Consider the following 21,265-nt stretch of genomic DNA (forward strand, 5'->3'; position numbering starts at 1 on the left):
TATGTGGGAGCTAAGCTATGAGGACACAAAGGCATAAAAATAATACAATGGACTTTGGGGACTCGGGGGGGAAGAGTGGAAGGGAGGTGAGAGATAAAAGACAACATATATGGTGCAGTGTATACTGCTTGGGTGATGGGTGCACCAGGATCTCACAAATCACCACTAAAGAACTTACTCATGTAACTAGATACCATCTGTACCCCAATAACTAATGCAAAAATATGTACAACAGATTACTGTAGACTATAGTTACTCCATTGATCTATCAAACACTAGATCTTACTTCTTCCATCAAACCATATGTTTGTATCCATTAATCAACTTCTCTTCCTTTTCACCTCCTGCCTACCCTTCCAAGACTCTAGTAGCCACCAACCTACTTTCTATCTTCATGAGGTCCACTTTTTTAGATTTACATATGAGAACGTGATATTTGCCTTTCTGTACTTGGCTTATTTCTCTTAACATAATGACCTCCAGTTTCATCCATGTGGCTGCAAATGACAGGATTTCACCCTATTTTATGTGTGAATAACATTCCATTATATATCTATATCTATATCTGTATATATACACACATATATGTATGCATATATATCACATTTTCCTTATCCATTCATTCATTCATGGACACTTAGGTTGATTCCATATTTTGACTATTTTGAATAGTGCTGCAATAAACATGGTAGGGCAGATATCTATTCAATATGCTGTAGTTTTGATTTTCATTTCTCTGATGATTGGTGATGTTGAGCATTGTTTCACATACCTGTTGGCTATATGTATGTCTTCTTTTGAGAAATATCTATTAAGATCTTTTGCCCATTTTAAAATTGTTATTTGTTTTTTGCTATTGAGTTTTTTGAGCTTGTTATATATTCTGGTTATCAATCGCATATCACATGGGTAGTTTGCAAATTTTTCTCCGATTCTGTGAATTGTCTTTTCACTTTGATTGTTTGCTTTGCTGTGCAGAAGCTTTTTAGCTTGATTAAATCAAATTTGTCTACTTTTGTTCTGGTTACCTGTGCTTTTGAAATCTTACACAAAAATTATTTGCCAAAACCAGTGTCCTGGAGTGTTTTCCCTATTGTTGTTTCTAGTAGTTTCATAGTTTCAAGTCTTAGTTTAAATCTGTAATCCAATTTGATTTGATTTTTGTGTGGCAAGTTATAGGGGTCTAGTTTCATTCTTCTGAAATGGTTATTCAGTTTTCTTGGTATCATTTGTTGAAAAGGCTGTTCTTTTACCATTGTATGTTTCTGGTGCTTTTGTTGAAGATAAATTGGCTGTAAGTGTGTGGATTTATATTTGGGTTCTTTATTCTGTTCCATTGATCTATGTATCCGTTTTTATGCCAGTGCTATGGTAATTTGGTTACTAGCTTTGTAGTAAATTTTGAAGCCACTTTGCAGTAAAGATGTGATGCCTCCACCTTGGTTCTTTTTGCCAAGGATTGCTTGGCTATTCTGAGTCTTGTGGTTCTGTATACATTTTAAGATTTTTTTTTCTATTTCTGTGAGGAATGTTATTGGTATTTTGACAACTATTGCATTGAATCTATAAATTGTTTTAGGTAGTATTGTCATCCTAACAATATTAGTTCTTTCAGTCCATAAGCATAGAATATCTTTTCAATTTTTTTAATATCCTCTTCATCATTGTTTCATGGTTTTCCTTGTATAGATCTTTTACTTCTTTGGTTAAATTGATTCCTAGGTATTTTATATTATTTGTAGCTATTGTAAATGGGATTGGTTTCTTGATTAATTTTTCACATTTTACACTGTTGGCATAAATAAATGCTACTGATTTTTGTATGTTGATTTTGCATCTTGCAACTTTACTGGATTTATCAGTAAAGAGATCAAGCCATAACAAAATGTCTTTTATTAAAAAAATGCCCAGGACCTGATGGGTTCACTGCTAACTTCTACCAAACATTTAAAGAATAACTAAAATAAATTCTACTCAAACTCCACAAAAAGATGGAAAAGAAGGTAATACTTCCAAACATGTGGTGTGATACCAGCATTAGTGATACCAAAACCAGACAAAAACACAACAAAAAAGAAAACCACAGGCCAATATCATACCTGATATTCATCATCTGATGATCATAGATTCAAAAATGTAGACTATAGTTACCCTATTGATCTATCAAACACTAGGTCTTACTTCTTCCGTCAAACCATATATTCCATCAAACCAAATTTGATTAGCAAACCAAATTCAACAATACATTGAAAAGATCACTCACCATGATCAAGCTGGACTCATCCCAGGGATGCAAGGATGGTTCAACATATGCAAATCAATAATAATGATACATCACATTAACAGAGCCAAGAACAAAAACCATATGATCTCAATAGACATGGAAAAAGCATTTAATAAAATTAAACATCCCTTTATGATTAAAAAAAACTCATGAAACTGGTTATAAAAGAACATACCTCAAAATAATAAAGGCCATATCTGACAAACCCTGAACAGGGAAACGTTGAAGTTTATTTCTCTAAAAATGGGAATAAGAGAAGGATGCCAACTTCCACAACTTGTGTTCAACATAGTACTGGAAGCCCTAGCCAGAGCAATTAGGCAAGAGAAATAAAGGGCATACAAATTAAAAAGGAAGAATTCAAACCAGCCATATTTACAGGTGACATGCTCTTATACTTAGAAAAACCTAAAGACTCTGCCAAAAAACTGTTACAACTGATCTCTTTACTTGTTATTGGTTTAATGTCTGTTTTTAAAAAATTTCTTCATGGTTCAATCTTGGTAGGTTGTATATTTTCAGTAATTTATTTGTTTCTTTTAGATTTTCTATTTTTTGGCATATGGTTCCTCCTGATAGCCTCTGATGATTCTTTGTATTTCTTTGTTCTCAATTGTTATTTTTCCTTTTCCATTTTTAATTTTATGTATTTGGGTCTTCTCTCTTTTTTCTTGGCTAGTGTAGTTTAAGCTTTGTCAGTTTTGTTTATCTTTTTAAGAAAATCAACTTTTTGTTTTGTTGATCTTCTGTATTGTTTTTTAGTCTCAGTTTCATTAATTTCTGCTCTGATCTTTGTATTTGTTTCCTTCTACTAATTTGGGGTTTGTTTTGTTTTTGCTTTTCTGGTACCTCGAGGTGTATTGTTAGGTTGTTGATTTGAAATCTTTCTACTTTTTTGATATAGGCATTTATTGCTATAAACTTCCTATTAGAACTTCTTTTGTTGTGTTTCATAGATTTGGTATGTTATATTTTCATTTTTATTTGTTTCAAGAAATTTTAAAATTTTCTTCTAATTTTTAATTGACTCATTGGCAGATCTGGAACATATTTATCTTCCATGTGTATGTGACGTTTCTGAGGTTTCTCTTGTTATTGATTTTTTTTTCCACTTTAGTCAGAAAAGATACTTGATATGATTTCTACTTTATTGAATTTGTTCAGACTTGTTTTGTGGACTAAGATATGACCTATTCTAGAGGATATTCCACGCACTGATGAAAAGGTTTATTCTACAATAATTGGGTAAATGTTCGGTAAATGCCAGTTAGGTCTGTTAGGTCTAGTATAGTTTAACTCTCATGCTTCTTTGTTTCTGTCTGGATGATCTGTCCATTACTGAGAGTGGGGTGTTGAAGTCCTTTGCTCTTACTGTTTTGCAGTATATTTTTCCCTTTAGATTTTATTAGTATTTGCTTTATATACTTGGGAATTCTGGTGCTGGGTATATAGATATTCATAATTGTCATATCTTCTTTCTGAATTGACCCTTTTATCATTATATAGTGACCTTCTTTGTCTCTTTTTACAGTCTTTGATTTGTGGCCATCCCACTCCTGGTCTGTATGGTTTCCTTTGAGAAGTCTAAATTGGAGGTCTTTTATATATTTTTGCCTCTTTTCTCTTGCCGCTTTTAGGATAATCTCTTTGTAGTTGGTCTTTGAAAGTTTGATTTTTTATATGCCTTACAGTAGTCTCATTTGGGGTGAATCTGTTTGGTATTCTCAGATCTTCCTGTACCTGGATATTTATCTCTTTCTCAAGGTTTTGAAAGTTTTCTGTTATTATCCCCTTGATAAACTTTTTACTCTTTGCCCTTGCTCGATACCCTCTCTTCAACACCAGTAATTCTTAGATTTGGTCTTTTGAAGTAATATATATATTTTGAGATGGAGTCTTGCTCTGTCACCCAGGCTGGAGTGCAGTGGCATAGTCTCAGCTCACTACAACCTCTGCGTCCTAGGTTCAAATGACTCTCCTGCCTCAGCCTCCCCAGTAGCCGGGATTACAGGCACATGCCACCACGTCTGGCTAATTTTTGTATTTTTAGTAGAGACGGGGTTTCACTGTGTTGGCCAGGCTGGTCTTGAACTCCTGGCCTCAAGTGATCTGCCCACCTTGGCCTCCCAAAGTGCTAATATTACAGGTGTGAGCCACCATGTCTGGCCTATTCTCTATATCTTGTTGGTGATTTTTATTTCTTTTCATTCCTTTTCTTTTTTCTCCTCTGACTGTATATTTTCAAGTAGCCTGTCTTCAAGCTAATTGATTCTTTTTTTTGCTTGATCCATTCTGTAGTCGAGAGCCTCTAATTAATTTTTTAGTTCAACATGTACATTTCTCAATTCATATATTTTTGTTTGATTTTTAAAAATTATTTTAATCTAATTAAATTTTTATGATAAATTCCTGAATTGGCTTTCTGTGTTGTCTTGGAGATCACTGATTTTCTTTAAAACTAAAGTTTTGAATTCTTGATCAGAGAGCTCACATATTGCCATCTTGTTAGTATGAGTCACTGTTTCCTTGCTTTGTTTCTTTGGGAGATCATGATTCTTTGTTTGCTGTTGTGTTCTGTGATGTACGTCCGTGTCTGTGCGCTGAAGTATTAGTTATTTATTCCAGCCCTCTCTACATGGCTTGTTTTTTTTTTTCCTGGATATATTTGCTTAGTGGTTCTTTACTGCTAGGTTGCTGCCTCCTGTTTGGCTCTAGGTGGCACCATAAGCCCGGGTTCGGCTCAGCTTCAGTAAGGGATTGGAGTGCTGCCCTTCCTGAATGGGGGAAGTCCAAAAGGGGATATTCTTGCACTACTGGAAACCTGGCTAGGGGCTCCTGCCCAGGAGTCCTGTGAATAAACCTCCTGCAGCTTGGTGCTGCTGAACAGCCACTCTGATTTGGCATCTCCTTTGGCTGAGTTACACAGTAGAGTTTCCAGGGATGGGGATGGTCGTCCTTCCTCTTCACTTTGTCTTTGCCTGTCACAAGGACATTTTTCCCTTCAGGCACTCATAATGCTTTTCCTGCATTACGGCAGAGACAAGTGTCTGCCAGGACACCCAAGATAGTGGGGAAAGTGAGATTCAGGTGGACAATCACCATTTCCAGTATAGAAACTGTGAATTGGGTAAAAATTTTCTGCTCACTTCGTGCTGGGCAGAATGGGGGGAGGGACATTGTGAATGTGGAAGCCTGATTCTCTTACCATCTGTTCAGTTTTTTTTTTTTTCTTTCACTTTTCACTTTCTGTGTCCCTGAGGACTGTCTCATCTTCATATTTGAGTTTTGAAAGATTGCTGGTGATAATCTTGTGCCATATGTTCATTTTTTGATTTTCTTTTAGGGGCAGTGATGTCAGCTTGCTTGTATGCCACCATTTTGGAACCGGAAATCTCACTGTTCTTTTAATACCTTCATGGAAAGTGAACTCTTATCACTGAAAGTCACCAAGGTTCAAGTCACAGCTGTATCAATGATGGGCTGTGTGATCCTGTGTATGCTTCTTACCCGTTGTGTCAAGGACATGTTGGAGAAAAGAGTACCGACCTTGTAGAGTTGGGGTAAAAAATAAATGAGATACTTGAAGTGAAGCACTTTACACTGTGCAGGATTCATAGCAGGGGATTAGTAGTTTTTTTATTTGGTTGAACGAATGGACCAATCATCCTCATAGCTTCCTGGAGAAGTAGGGGGAACTTTGTGGACCAATGTGGTTCTTTCTTTGGGACTTGGTGAGATGGTGCCTACTCCTTGTTTGCTGTGCTTGCAAAAAAGGAATAATAGTGCTTTCTCAAACCCTATTGGAAAATAATTTACTTTGAGGTTACTCTTGTGAAGTTTAAAAATTTAATAAAAATAGAAGCAATTCTATCAGAGACATAATAAAAGAAACAAAGTTCCTAAGAATCTGAACACCTAGGTTTCAATTCTGACTCCAACATTTGAGTCAGGCAAATCACTACTTATATCTGAGACTCAGTTTTCACAGACGTAAAACAAGGGTAAGGATTATTAATTAATAATAAAGTGGTCTTGAATATTCATGTACAAAGAACTGTGCTAATTACTGGAAGGTGATGCATTAATAATGTAAATTACCCTGAATGTTTTCTTCCAAATATTATATTCTGTGATTCTATGAATTTTCTAGGTTGACACTGTAATGCAATTAGGTAGCTTTTAGGAATTACAGTCAGCAGGCAATTTTATAGCAGATACGCTTTTTTATTTGCCAGTAAAGAAGAATGTTTCCAGCCTCTGGGTTAAAGTTAGGCTGTAACATGAAGATATACATGAAATTGGTAAGAAATAAAATTATTAGTAGCCCTTTTAGTTCTGCTCATGCATGGAATTAAGGGGATAAAGTGGTTCTTTGATGCAGACGTAGTAAAGCTTGCTACAAGTGTATCCGGTGGCCTTTCATTCTGAAGGTTTTGGTGAGTCATTGAGAGTCCCTGATTAGGAACATGACTAGAAACTTTGCGTTAGAACAGCTCATTTGATAATTTATGCATGTGCTTCCAAATTTGGAGGGCAAAAGCCTGGGGAATATGCTAATAGCCTCATGCTGAGAATTAGGAAAGAGAGAACATGCTGTTCATTAGCCATAATAAAACCATAAGGAGACCCACCTTTGTGTTCCCTTTGCTGACGGAGGTATATTCAGAGAAGAAGGCAGATCTGCAGAGAGGTCCCTGGCTCTCCTTTTCCAACAGTAGAAACCAGGTCTTACCTTTTATTATGGGGCTTGGAGTCCAAAGAAAAGGACTACATTTCTAACCATACTTTAAGCATAAGTGAAAGTCATTTTTCTCTACAGATTCAGACTCAGCTGTGATGAGTTGAGCCCCTAATATGTGCTTGGGCCAGGCTTGACTAGACTGTGTAATACCTTCCTTTCTGTGGTCCTTGGCTTCTCCTTGTGTCAATAGGGGGTTTGGACTTTAGCTGTGACACTCCACCTTTCCCCAGAGGGAGTGGGAGTTAGAGTCTGTATTATTCCATTCTCTCATTTCTATAAAGGAATACCTGCAATTGGGTAATTTATAATGAAAAGAAGTTGAATTGGCTCATGGTTCCACAGGCTGTATAGGAAGTATGATGTTGACATCTGCTTGGCTTCTGAGGAAGCCTCAGGAAACTTACAATCATAGTGGAAGGGGAAGGGGAAAGGGGAACACACATGTCACATGGCTGGAGCAGGAAGAAAAGAGTGAGGGGTGAGGTGCTACAAAATTTTTAAACAGATCTCATGAGAACTCACTATCATGAGGACAGTACCAAGAGGGGTGGTACTAAACTACTCATGAGAAATCCACTCCAATGATCCAATCACTTTCCACCAGGCCCTACCTCCAACACTAGGAATTACTATTTGACATGAGATTTGGTGGGGACACAGACCCAAACCATATCACTGTCTCTTCTAGATAACTGGCAGCTCTTGAATACCAATACAAAATTATCCTGAATGAGGCAGAATAGTTATTTTGACTTTAGCTTCAACTCTCTGATTAACTTTCGGAACATCACCTCTTCTTTCTAGACCTCAGTTTCTATATTGTAAAATAAGGGTTTGGAAGAGAATTTCTAGAACCATCATGTCTCAATTTGGTATTCAACGGTTTGCAGTTGGGAATACCTGAGAAGCTGCTGGATATGTTCCCAACTAGCCTGAGAAAAAGCAAACCTACCCATTGGAGAAAAGAAGCAATGACCATTGTAACTGATCCTTCAACCGGTAGAGAGCCTCCCCCTCTTTCTCTGTGGGAATTATGTTTGCATATTGAAGTCAGTCAAGAAAGCAGAGACCGGAATAATCAAGGATGTGGAAGGAAATGAAGATGCTAAATCTGCAGTCTGATAACAATCTGTGGCTGAAAATAGGAGACCAATTCCTAAGACAAAATCAGCAGAAAATCTCAACAATCAGATAATTTGCTGCTATGACAATTGGGTTTAACAATCTCCTCATTGAGTGTAGTCCTCTGTGGGAACGGGTGACACACAGCAGCAGCATGAACAGCAGTCACCGTGTTTTCAGAGCTCCGGGAAGTATTTTGAGCCTGTCAGCAGACCATCCATCTGCTCTGCCTTCCTCCTTCCTGAAAAGTGCATCTGCAAGAAAGTCCAGGGCTGGAGGCCAGAACGGATGCGTTCGAAGCTTCCAGGATTCCTTTCCACTTAGATGAGGTCAGCGATTTCTGAAAAGAGCTCCCTGTTCTTTCTTGGAGTAGGAGCAAATGCTTTCTGAAGCTTTCAGAGTTCCACATGTAGATTCTCTGTCCAGATGAGCTACACATACACCCTCCCAGCCTTGCTCTGGGTGGAAAAGAGGCTTGTCTTCCTCCAAAAGCCTACAGAGGTAGTCATACAAACATAGGTCATCTGGAATTTCCATAGAGGCCTGGACTGTTATGGAAAAAGTGTAGTCACCTACTAAGTGGGTGGTTATGAGCCTTCCCTTACTTTTCACTTGACCATTGGCCTCATTCATGAATGGAAGTTTTGTCAGACACTTACTACATAACAAATACTCCCCTCCCTAGGCTGCCCTCATCCCTTTTAGAATGTAAATTACAGGAGAGCAAATATTTTGTCAGTTTTGTTCACAAATGAGTGTCAAGTGGTTTCAGTTATGTCTGGCACATAGTAGGCTTTTATATTTAGAAGGACTGGGCTAGGGGCCCTAGATAGTAAGATAAAAAGAGGATTTACCATCTCTTGAGGAGCTTGCAATACAGTGAGGGAGGCAGCCTACAGGCAGGTATTTATTGCAATGTGGTGAGTTATAGAATGGAGATATGTGTATGAAAGAGGTGACGATTCTGGTCTTTCCCGAATTCTTCCAGCTTTCCCAGAGTATTGTGTTGAATTCTGGGCACCATACATCGGGAGCAGCCCTGGCAAAGCAGAGCAAGTTCTCAGGGAAGATACTAAAAGGGGTCCCCATTTCTGGGAGGCAGAGGGAGGCATTGTGTTGTTGGAGATGGAGAAGAAGAGATTTACGTAGAAGTGAGAGCTGCACCAAGCCTGGCGAGTTGTCAGGCAGAGGAGAGTTTACGATTCTGCTGTGTGGCTCTCTTTAGTAGACAGAACCAGGAACAATTGCTGGAGGCATCGGAAAAACAGATTGCCTTTCAGTGTATATATAATGAAAAGAAGTTGAATTGGCTCACAGTTCCATAGGCTGTACAAGAAGTATGATGTTGATCTGAGGAAGCCTCAGGAAACTTATAATCATGGCGGAAGGGGAAGGGGGAACAGACATGCCACATGGCTGGAGCAGGAGGAAAGGAGTGAGGGGCGGGGGGAGGTGCTACCTATGTTTTAAACCGATCTCATGAGAACTCACTATCATGAGGACAGTACCTCAGTGTAAATGAGAACTTGCCAGCAGTCAGGTCTCTAAGGCAAGGAGTTTCTTTCTACTGGAGGCTTGAGCAGCAGCTAGAGGAGATGTGGTAGAAGAAACTCGTTTGTTTAGGAAGATGAAGCCAGATCAGAGATTCCAAACTGAGTTCCCTGTGTGCTCCTGGGGTGCTGTGTGGCTACAGTAGGGGGTAAACTAGTGGCTGAAAGGCAGGCCTTACTCCCATGCTCCAGCGTGTATTAGGGGTGTGTAAGATTTCATCTGGGCCAAAGAGTTTTCTAATTTTAAATGAATGAGCCAGATGTCAGCAAGTTTCCTTTCAATTCCTATGACCCATGATAAAACTAACTTTAAACTAGATGGTGTTAGCATTTTGCATTGATTTACAGAATTTAAGGGCTGCTTGCAACATTTGACATAATCTCTAAAAGTCATTCTTAACATTTGGACATTTTTGGATGATTTTAAAGTTTCATAGAAGTTGTTTCCAGGAAAATGCACATATATCCTCAAACAATGAAATGTCTGCAAGAAAGTTCACAGAGTGCATTTTCCATAAAGCCCATTGAGGAATCCTTCAGCAGTCCATGGACTCTGGGTTCAGATTACTTAGTTTAGTCTCACTTGGAATTTTGCAGATTGGGAAGTGGAGGCCAAGAGGCAGAATGCAGTGAAGTCAGAAGGACTGACTCCCTTTATTATAACTCCCAGAGGAGGCAGAATCAGAAGAGTCAGAATGCGGAGAAGTCAGAAGTTCTGACTCCCTTTATTACAACCCTTTCAAGCAAGGAATCTGGAGTCAGAAGGTCTTTATTCAAATCCTTTCTCTGCCTTTTTTAGCTGTGCTCTTGGAATGCTGAAGAAAAGTTTTGCAAGTAGGCAACAATTAAATTATTGAAATCATCTAAAGAATGGCTTTTCATGTCTTCCTGAAATAGAGATAAGAAAAGACAAGTGATAAAACAGACAGTAGAAGCAGAGCTGTAGTAACTGAATGGAGAAGAAGTTGGACAAAAGGAACAGAAGCTACATGTAATAGAACAGAAACTCAGCTGTCATGGTCTAACAGCTTTGATCAGAACCTCTATGTTATGGCCAAGCCAGGGCAGTACGGCAGAGCTCTGCCCTGCAGGCACTCAGCTAGTAGACCTAACCCTCCCAGGACCCCTTGGCTTCTACCTTCAGTTTATTATGCGCTAGTCTCTATCTGTATCTGTGGTGAGGAAGTGAAGTTGTGGTGCCTACTTAATAGGCACTGGTGGTTCTAGGGTATTTGTGAGCCTGTTTGGGTAGGTGTCATGATACCTGCAATTAACAGTGAAGAGAGACCTAGAAGGTTTGTGAGACCAAAGAAAATTTCTATAGGTTGAAGCATACACTCTGCTTCCTTGAAGCCAAGAGTCTTCTACTGAACTACAGTTTCTTAACCTCAATGTCACTTCAGTGGCTACAGAAATGATGGTTGCCTGAGAAGGGGGTCTCAGAGTTAATAGCACAGAACATTTAAACACAATAACCCTTAATTTCTTTGTTAACATGATACAGATCATCACACGGTGTGTTTACAGTTGTATGAAAATGTTAAAGAAGGTTATATGGGTACAATTGCTTTGTAAGCTTTGTCCTGGTGGGTGATATAGTTCTCTTCTTGTCATTAAAGGTGTGTGATTGGGCAGTGGCCAGGGCACAGTCGAATCTGGTATTCTTGATACTTTTTGTAAATCATAGTTAATCTTCTAGAGAATGTTTTGCCATTCTCTGTATACTATTTATATCTGTTATTACATGGAGATTTTAGAATGAGACTGATCAGGTTTCAAATTTCTAACACTCATTAGCAGAGAAACTGTTTTGACATCATTTAATTTTCTTAAACCATAGTTTTCTCCTGGACATAATGATCCCTGCTTGAAACAATTATGAAGAAAATCAAATGAGGGTGAATATGGGGATGATTTATAATGTGTGTGTATATATATGTATCTGTATACATTTTTTCTTTGAAAAATGTTTATTCAGAATTGTAAATTTATTAGTAATCTTTATATTTATTTGTAATAATAATACCAGCTAACATTTATATAATGCTTTCAGTGTTAAGTACTACTGCATTTACATTAACCCATTAAATTATTTTTTAAATTTTTTTTATGTTTTGAGATGCAGTCTCACTGTCACCCAGGCTGGAGTGCAGTGGCGCGATCTCAGCTCACGGCAGCCTCCACCTCCCAGGTTCAAGCGATTCTTCTGCCTCAGCCTCCTGAGTAGCTGGGGTTACATGTATGCACCACCATGCCGGCTAATTTTTGTATTTTTAGTAGATATGGGGTTTCACCATATTGGTCAGGCTGGTCTTAAACTCCTGACTTCATGATCTCCCTGCCTTGCCCTCCATAAGTGCTGGGATTACAGGTGTGAGCCACCGCACCCTGCCAACCCATTAAATTATTAATAACAACACTGTAAGGCAAATGAGGTGCAGAGATAAAGCAAACTGCCCAAGATCCCACTTCTGATAAGTGGTGCAGGATCATTTTCCAAGAAGCCTTGGAGCCCCCTTTGTCGCTTTCAGTTCTCAGGGATAACAATAGAATGTGCTGGGAATGCAACATCCTGACACAAGGAAAGGTCTGGCTGAAACAAACTCGCCTTTGATTCTCCTAGAATCAAAGTCCCCTAGAAAAAAATAGGATGTTTCCCAGTGCTTTAGCCCAGCAATTCCCATTACTCCAGGGCATAAAACTCAGGGTGGGCTGCTTTCCAGGGTTCTTCAGCTGCAGTGCAAGTGGGACACATGCAGGTGAAACTCATCTACTACAGGACAGCTTTCCCGAGCCTTAGGGGAGCAGCTCCTCATGAATTGTAGGCTTCTGTTGTCTTCTGCTGCCTATCTGTAAAAAATAAATCTGTTTCATGTAGCTTGCTGTGCATGTGGTTGTTCTGTCTCACAGGACTCAGACAAATTGGTAACCAGTGCACAGTGCACCTACTTCATAAATGGCAGTGCTGGGATTTGAGTCCTAGAAACAGCCTGTACTTGCAGCAGTCTACTATGCCACCTACCATATAGCAAATCAAATATCCCCACCCCCCATAGGTAATGGGTGAACTCTCAGAGATGGGGGCTTGACCAGCAAAGTCTCCCTCCTCATTCTTCCTACTTCCCTGCCCTGTTGCTGTGTTATCTTTTTTCTGTTCTTTTCTTTTTGATGGTAAACCTACTATATGTTAGAGTTTGTCTTAAGCTGGTAGCTTCTTCTAGGAGTTTAACACATCCATTTTATAATACTTAATGTTATTATTTTTTGCCCATGGTATTAAGGCTCGTTGGTCAAGTCTCTGAGAATTGCATTCCTAGGTTTCTCAAAAAGGTAGTCTCCTCACTGGCAGAACCCTCCTTCCTTATCAGCAGGGCTTCCCACACTTCTTGGAGACAGGTTAAAGTGTTATCCTGTCAGTGCCCTGGAATCCACCATCAAAGATCAGCCTACTGCATGGCAGGTTTCACTCTAGTGCCCTCTTTTACTGTTTTCTTGTGTCTTTCCTGCATGTATCACCAGCCTGTTTCCTCGCATCAACTACCACCTCGAATCTGCCCCAGATGCCCTTGACGAAAGATGAGAGACAAAAAAGAGCATGGAGACACCACCGTTATCAGGTTGTGGCCAGTTATCTTGGCTTCCTGATGTGGTCAGAAGTGGCCTTAGAGATTAGATGAGCTTCTGCCTCCACATGCCCTCTGTAGAACAGTGTCATTGCATTGAATGAACTGATATTTCACCTTGAGGAAGCCAAATCCTTCTTTGTTCTGCCCCAGATTTCTCCTTAGAGGTGCAGCACAGAAACCTGGCTTAGGCAAGAGGGTACCTTAACAAAAACTCACTGATGTGTCCTAGCATAATTATACTTTCTAAGACTTTAATTTTCCATTCTTATTTCCCTAAAACTAAAGGGTAAAAATATAAGAATCAATTAGATTTTGGTTGGCTTTGGGTCAGTTTGTGCCAATAGAATTTTATTCATCTTTATAGGGAAAGTACAGACAGTTTGCAAGCTCTTTCCTAAAAGATCCCACAATTCTGCTATGGATTTTCCTGCAGTGTTTGTTTTGGTGATGGTGTGGCACTGTCCCATTTAGGTTTGGTGCAATTTAGTATATTTTGACCTAAACATTATTGTTTTGATTGTCCTGATAGAAACAACCTGGAAATAGTTCTGGGCCAGCGTTACCTGGAGATGGCATGGAGATTAGGTGAGAGACTGCATCCATGCTTTCATCGGGACTGTTTTATTCAGATGAGTCTGATGAGGTTGACTTGGCCAGTGCTCTACTGAGATCCTGCTTGGTGCCCTACTCTGGTTTGGCACCTAGGGGTGGGGCAGGGAGAAGCCCGGCAGTAGAGGCTTTAATTTTGGGGAACTCTTTAGTTTTGGGGAAATAAGAATGGAAAATTAAAGTCTTAGAAAGTATAATTATGCTGGGACACATCAGTGCTTTCACGATGAGGAGGCTGAGGCAGACAGACCAGAGGGCACACATGCAGGCTCTTCTGCTGCAGAATTCTGAAGTAGCTAGAAGACACATTTCCAGCAAATGGGCTAGTGGGATTTAATGCATTATGATGGGCATTTAAACATGGTACTGTTTAAAGGGGAGGGATTATTGGCATAACAGACTTATACAACTGTCAAGGAAAACTATAACAGGATCCATAATGAGTCCATATTAACCTGCTTTCATAAGTACTGTTTACATGGAAGACTAAGAATTACTGGATATTTGAGACAAATTTGATAGCATAAAAAAAAGGACCAAGATGAACAACAAAGCAAGTTCAGGGGGCATAAGACCCTTAAAAAATGACTTTTTATCTTTATATTTGTCAGCATATTGTATCAAATATAAAACAGTATAAAAACGGGCAGATGGCAAAGAAGAAATAGATGTAGGAAATTTTAAAAAATGATGCTGACATAAAAATGTCAATGGGTGCCCTAAATAGGGATGTAGGTAGAACTAAAAACTGATCGCAGAGATAAGGTCCCGCATGTAAACAGACAGAGGAAGAAAACATGAGAAACAAATTGAGAAATATGAAATATAGATCTAGGGGTTCAACCTCCATCCTACTGGAATTCTAGAGGGGAAAACAAAAATGATACAGGACATAAAGTAATTGGAAAAAAAATAAAAGATCATTCTCTGAGCTGAGAGAGTTGAATTTTCCCATAGAAAGGCTCATGGAGGGATGAGCTAGATTAATAGAAAAATATATATCCTGGATTAATGAAAAATATATATTTCAGAAATCCTGGGATAGAAAGAAAATCTTACTGGCTCTGAGAGAAAAATACATGTGATCTACAAAGAAACAGCATTATACCATCATGGATTGTTTCTATCAGCAGCTTTGTGGGCTCCTGATACAGAGCATTGTCTTAAAAGTTCTGAGAGAAAATAATTTTGGATCTAGAATTCTATGTCCAGCCAAACCATCCATCAAGTTAAAGACAAAATACAACACTTCTAAACAAACATGAGTTCAGAATTTAGCTCTCATATATTCTATATAAGAAAAATTACTTTAGGAGATACTAAAAAAAAAAAAAAAAGAAATTCACAAAAGAAGTTGACATGGGGTATTAAAAAGAGGGCACTATTGTATGGCCTGAATGAGTGAAGAAAGTTACAAGGAAATGGAAAGAGGTTTCATCTGACATTGTTGCTTGGAAAATTCTCTGTTGTACAACACAAGGCTTTTTTTATGGGTCCAATCATACTACTCAGTTCTACTTTTAAATTAACCTATGGACTCAACAGACTTCTAGAAAAGTAGTTAAATGTTACAAAACCTGGCAAAGTATAAGTAATAACTTAACGTAGTACAAGAGAGGAGGAAGAGGAGGGAGGAGAAGTTAAAGTTTGAACAAATATGCTAATTTCTTCATTAATATACCTATTTTAGATTAGAAATTCAAAAGGTTCTATCTAAAATTGACAAAGAAAAAATAGGTTTTTAATTATATTTAAAGTCACAAGAAGAATTTCACAACTAGCTATTAATAGTGATTGCTTTTAGGGAGTGGGACTGGGTGTTGAGAAAATGGGGTGGATTTTACCTTTCATAGACCCCTGTTAACATAACATTATTTAAATACAAAATGATCTAGCCTTTCCTTTTGTAAATTCCCAGGCTGAGGAAGTTGGCTAGATCTTGGGATTTCAATTTCCCTGGACACCTCATTATTTATCACCAAAGCACATTACACCACTCTCCATATTTGTACCTCTCAGAAATCAATATGGCTTTGTTTTTATATCCAACAAAGAGAAAAATCTACAAGTTGACTTCCCCTTAGTGTGGTTTAGCTTCCACATGAATACATGTGAATATTACACCAATGAGCCTTTAAAAATAAAATACTTCTATTTCTAGGAGGTAAAATTCTAGATGAAAGGCTCATTGTAAGGTTTCTAATATCAGGATGAAAATAACTGCAGAGCAGCCCTGTGTAATTAAAGAGATTATTACAAACACGGTAGCCTTGAGAAAACAGCTCGTGTATCATCATGCCTTCTCACTGAATTCCCATCAAATCTGCTCGTCTTGGACATCCTTCAGGGAACAATGCTCACCCCAGGTTTGCTACGGCCCTCCCACACAGGCAAGATTACTCATTTTTTAAAAAAGAGGGTCATTTGTTCAGGATACCAGAAAAAAAAAGAGAAATTAGCAAACTAATGAGTTATCTGTGCACTTTGCATACAGACTGGAAGATTAATCTCTGTTAACTACTTGTTTAATGTTACGGTTAATAATTAGTTACCTTGTTGCCCCAGAACATTCATCATTTTATTGAACTATAAGGTTTAGGTTGTGTGCTTTTTCTCCACTTTTAAAGGTAGCTGTTTATCTTTGCTTAGGTTGATTTTGGATAAAAGAAGCGTAGGTGTTTGGTGAAAGAACTTGTTGATATAAAGGGGTAAATTTCCACACAAAATATTTTTGTTCCTTACCATTTCAATAAAGGCATCTATTGATTAGGAAAAGAAAGGTGAGTGAAAAGAACATTGGTCTGAGACTCAGTCTCAGCCAGGGGCATGGACTCAGTTCTGACTTTTTTGTTGGCACTATGTCTTATCAAGCAAGTAACTTAACCTTTTTGGGCCTCCGTTTCCTCCTCTGTAGATGATGGGATTATACTAGAAAGCCTCCAAAAACATCTGCAGCTTTCACAGTTTATGACTGTATATGATAAGCCAGGAATAAAGCTCATTCTTAGAAACGTCCTTCTTTCGACGAAAAATAGCTTGCAGGTAGCTGCCTGCCTTAACAATATTTAGTAGAATATTAGTTCCATGTCTGCAGTATCACCAGTCTCAACTAAACATGCTTTTTTCATTATCAGAAGTAACTATAGAAACCACATTGACAGCAGCTATTGTAGTGAGGCTTTAACATTTTTAGGGCTTCAAAAGACACCAACAAAAATGGAGGTGGAGAAATAAACAATGGCTTTTGCTGTAACTGCCTTCACTTTTTCAGCAGTCTGGCCACAGCCTCAGCATAATTTAAAAGTACCAGGTGTTCTTGCGGTTTCTTTCAGGAAGATTAGGGATTCCGGGAAAGAGTATTCACAGGAACTAGTTGATGCCCCTGTCATATTGATGCCTTTAATACTAAGCAAACCTGGGCAAGTCATATCAACTCTCTTTTTCAGTTTGGTCTTTGAAAGAAAAGGCAAAGAGAGCAGATGATGCAATGGAAAAAGCAAGGGATTTGAATCCTGGGCTTTGAATAACTGGCTTAGTCATCAGCTGGCTGTGTGCCTCAGTGTCCTCATCTGTAAAATAAGAAGAAAACAGAACAATAGTTAAAAAAACATACGAGAACCCTTTGTCTTTGGAGCCCCCAAACAGTAGGTGCTGTCAGTGGGTCATTAGTAGGGGAACTCTGGACTTCTGTCATTCTTACTCCCTTTTTGTCCTTAGCAATAACTCTTTAAGCCTTTTTAGGAGCACAGCAGCATAGTTTGAAGTCTCAGTTGCAAAGGTTCTTTCATGCCAGCCCCCGACAATGAATTCATGGGTAGGGGATAAAAATAGGATAAGGGTTCATGCTCCTGTGAAGCTTTACCCAAAAGGCCCAGAGGTCTACCTGGGGTGGTGTCAGGGACCCCAACTCTTCAGACCTCACTCTGCCAGGCTTCTGCAATGAGAAGTAAAGACATTTCTGCTGTAAGGTGATACGTATAATCCTAAAACACTTCATGTTCTATAAAACTGTGAACTAAAAATGATGGGCTGCCAACTATGTTACTATTACACCAGAAAAAAACTGTTAATAACCTTAATAAAAATACTATCCAGTAGAACAACAACACAGATTTAAATTCTAATACATAAGAAAACAATGACAGTAAATACAGATTGTATCCTTACAAAAGGTGACAATACCTTGATGGAAGGGAGTATAAGGAAGGGTCAGGGCTGCTGCTTTTTGGAGAAAGAACAAAATGCACATGGATCAGGTAGAATCCTGTTGGGGCCTCACACAACAGAATGTGTGGCCAAACTGAAGCCACTGGAAGAAAGTGGATAAGCTCATGGTGCCGAGTACTCAGAATTTCCACCTCATGCTGCATATAGCTATGCAGGGTCCTTTGTGCTCAGTTGCTGTTATTTGTAACATAGGACATGGATACACTGGGGAAAATTGCTCTGAATTGTGACTTCTGAACTATCTTGATATCCTTTCCCATTTGCCAGTTGCATACAAGGAAATTTGCATTACATGAGCATGTGGTGCAGTAGCATACCCAGGACTATCAGGTATATCTGTCCTTTTTAGGCCTATGGGTTTGTCATCTTAGAATCAATGATACACCAGAAACAAGGGGGCTGTTTGTCTACCCTGGCCCTTCAAGCCCAGCAAACCCCTCACATACAATGTCCTTGCAATTTATCAAACAAACAAATAAACAACCTGCAAAACTGCTCAAGTTTCTTGGACAATAAATTACTCAAGGCCACAGCTAGCATGTGTTCATTCCCATGGCTCCCTCAGCCTGCTGGCGTCTTCCAGGATTCTGCCTCTGTATCCTGCCTTACTTCTGTCCCTTGTGCCCTGGGGTTTGTCAATGCTCAAAATCTGGTGTTGGGAAATCCCAGTTCCTTAACATTCTTGTTAGGTATTCATTCATTCAATCATTCATTCAGGGATTTGGGCCTCAGAACCTCAAGCACCATTTCTCTGGATTAAGAACTTCCTGTATCAGCCGCTGGTCTTATTCCAGAGCTCATTTGACCTTCCTCCCACTCTTTTTGGTGAGGGGTAGATAATCAGTTAGCAGGGGAGCTTGTAAGACTCAGAGAATTATATACCTTCATCTCCCTACCCTTTGTGCTGATTTCTCTGTTTTATAACAACAATTTTAAAAACTGATTTGTATTAATATTACCAAGGGTTGGGATGAGAAAAGCAATCTTTCTGCAGATTGGTCAATGATATAATTCATTGTCCTTTGGAGTCTGTTTGTTAAATAGTATCCAATGTCAAAGCTCAGCCAGATGTCCTATGCTGATAACATAGAAAATACTCAGGTTTATTGTCCACTCAGAAGCCATGGGCATGAATCACATATGGGCATCTGGTAGCAACAAGGCTGTAACTGGCTTATTGAACGGGTGAGACTCAGGAGGGTGTAAGCAGAAAACTATTTATTTGATCTCATATTGCCCCTCAATTCTGTTCTATCAGATATAATTTCCTTGCCCTTGGATGGCTTTGCTGGCAGAGCCTACAGCTTTTGCAGTCATTCCCAGGTACATACACAGTCTGCTTTTCAGGTATTAAAAGTTCAGTTCAATCTAAGTCACAATAGACATTGCTCATCCTATTCCATGTTTCCACACTCCCCTAGCACAGGGTAACTCTAAAATGCCACAACATAATGCAGCTGAGTATAGCATGGTCCATTTTTCATTTTTTCTCTATTTTACTCTTCTGATACTCATTCCTCACTTCTTGTGCTGCTTCTGTACTTTCCAGTATTATAGTGGAGGACAAGAATAGGAGGAAAAGGGCGAAGTCCAATGTATTAGTCCATTCTCACACTGCTATGAAGAACTACCTAAGACTAGGTAATTTATGAAGAAAAGAGGTTTAATTGACTCACAGTTCCACAGGCTGCACAGGAAGAATGGCTGGGAGGCCTCAGGAAACTTACAATCGTGGCAGAACGTGAAGGGAAAGCACGTCTTACCATGGTGGAGCAGAAGAGAGAGAGCAAAGGGGAAAGTGCTACACACTTTTAAACAACCAGATCTTATGGTAACTCACTATCACAAGAACAGCAAGGGGGAAATCTGCCCCCATGATCCAGTTGCCTCCTACCAGGTTCCTCCTGCAACTACAATTCAACATGAGATTTGAGAGGGAACACAGAGCCAAACCATACCATCCTATATGACTGATGTTACAGAGCTCTGGAATCAGTGCCCTCTCTGTGCTAATAACCCATGTGCCGACTTTCTCCTATGAGAATATTCAGAGACTTAACCACATCTTCTCCCCTGCTATTCCCTGGCCATAAAAAAATTTACTGTAAGACTGGGAGTGGTGGCTCACGCCTGTAATCCCAGCACATTGGGAGGCAAAGGCAGGTGGATCACCTGAGGTCAGGAGTTTGAGACCAGCCTGACCAACATGGTGAAACTCTGTCTCTACTAAAAATACAAAAATTAGCTGGGTGTGGTGGTGCACGCCTGTAGTCCCAGCTACTCGAGAGGCTAAGGCAGGAAAGTCACTTGAGCCCAGGAGGTGGAGGTTGCAGTGAGCCGAGATTGCACCACTGCACGCCAGCCTGGCAACAGAGTGAGACTCTGTCTCAAAAACAAAACAAAACAAAATTTACTGTAAAAAAATTAACGTTTCATATTCACATAAAATCCTTGTTCTCATGGAGAAAACTGTTATCAGGGAACACTTTAGTGTGTGATTCTTGCATATGTTAATAGATGTGGGCCAGTGGTTCTCAAGTTTTAGAGCATGTAAGACTTACCTAGAGAGCTCCTGAAAGTGGACCCTCTTCAGAAACATCCTCAGTTCTGCTGATTCAGTAAGTCTGGGATGGGGCCTGCGAATCTGCATGGTAAATAGACTTTTCCTCATCTCCTTGATTCTGAAGTAGCCACTCCCTGGCTACTGGGAAAACAACACTGTAGTCAATTTGGGTGCTTTCCAGTCCATGCTAAGGTAGGCATCCAGATTAGTCCAATTTCTTACTGAGGATGAAAGGGTAATAAGGTGAAAAGATGGCCCAATTCAAGCCTGATCCTTGGAAAGCTCTCCTCACAAGAGCATACTTCAGTCCAGGTCTCTATTGTGCTCTGCGTCCTCTAGAGTCACCTGGAGCTTGGTTACAAATGTGTGCCAAAGTTCTGTTCAGAGCGTGGGGACTGCGGGCTAACCTATGACCTACAAGGACTGAGATTCACTGTCCAATTTGACAGAGGGTATTGTTTCCCCTAGATCCTTTCCAACTCCAATAGGATTCCTAAAATTTTGTGATTTGGACTGTAGCAACTAACGTCATAGTGAAATACA

The sequence above is a fragment of the Symphalangus syndactylus genome, chromosome 18 (assembly GCF_028878055.3).
Source record: "Symphalangus syndactylus isolate Jambi chromosome 18, NHGRI_mSymSyn1-v2.1_pri, whole genome shotgun sequence".
Taxonomy (NCBI): domain Eukaryota; kingdom Metazoa; phylum Chordata; class Mammalia; order Primates; family Hylobatidae; genus Symphalangus; species Symphalangus syndactylus.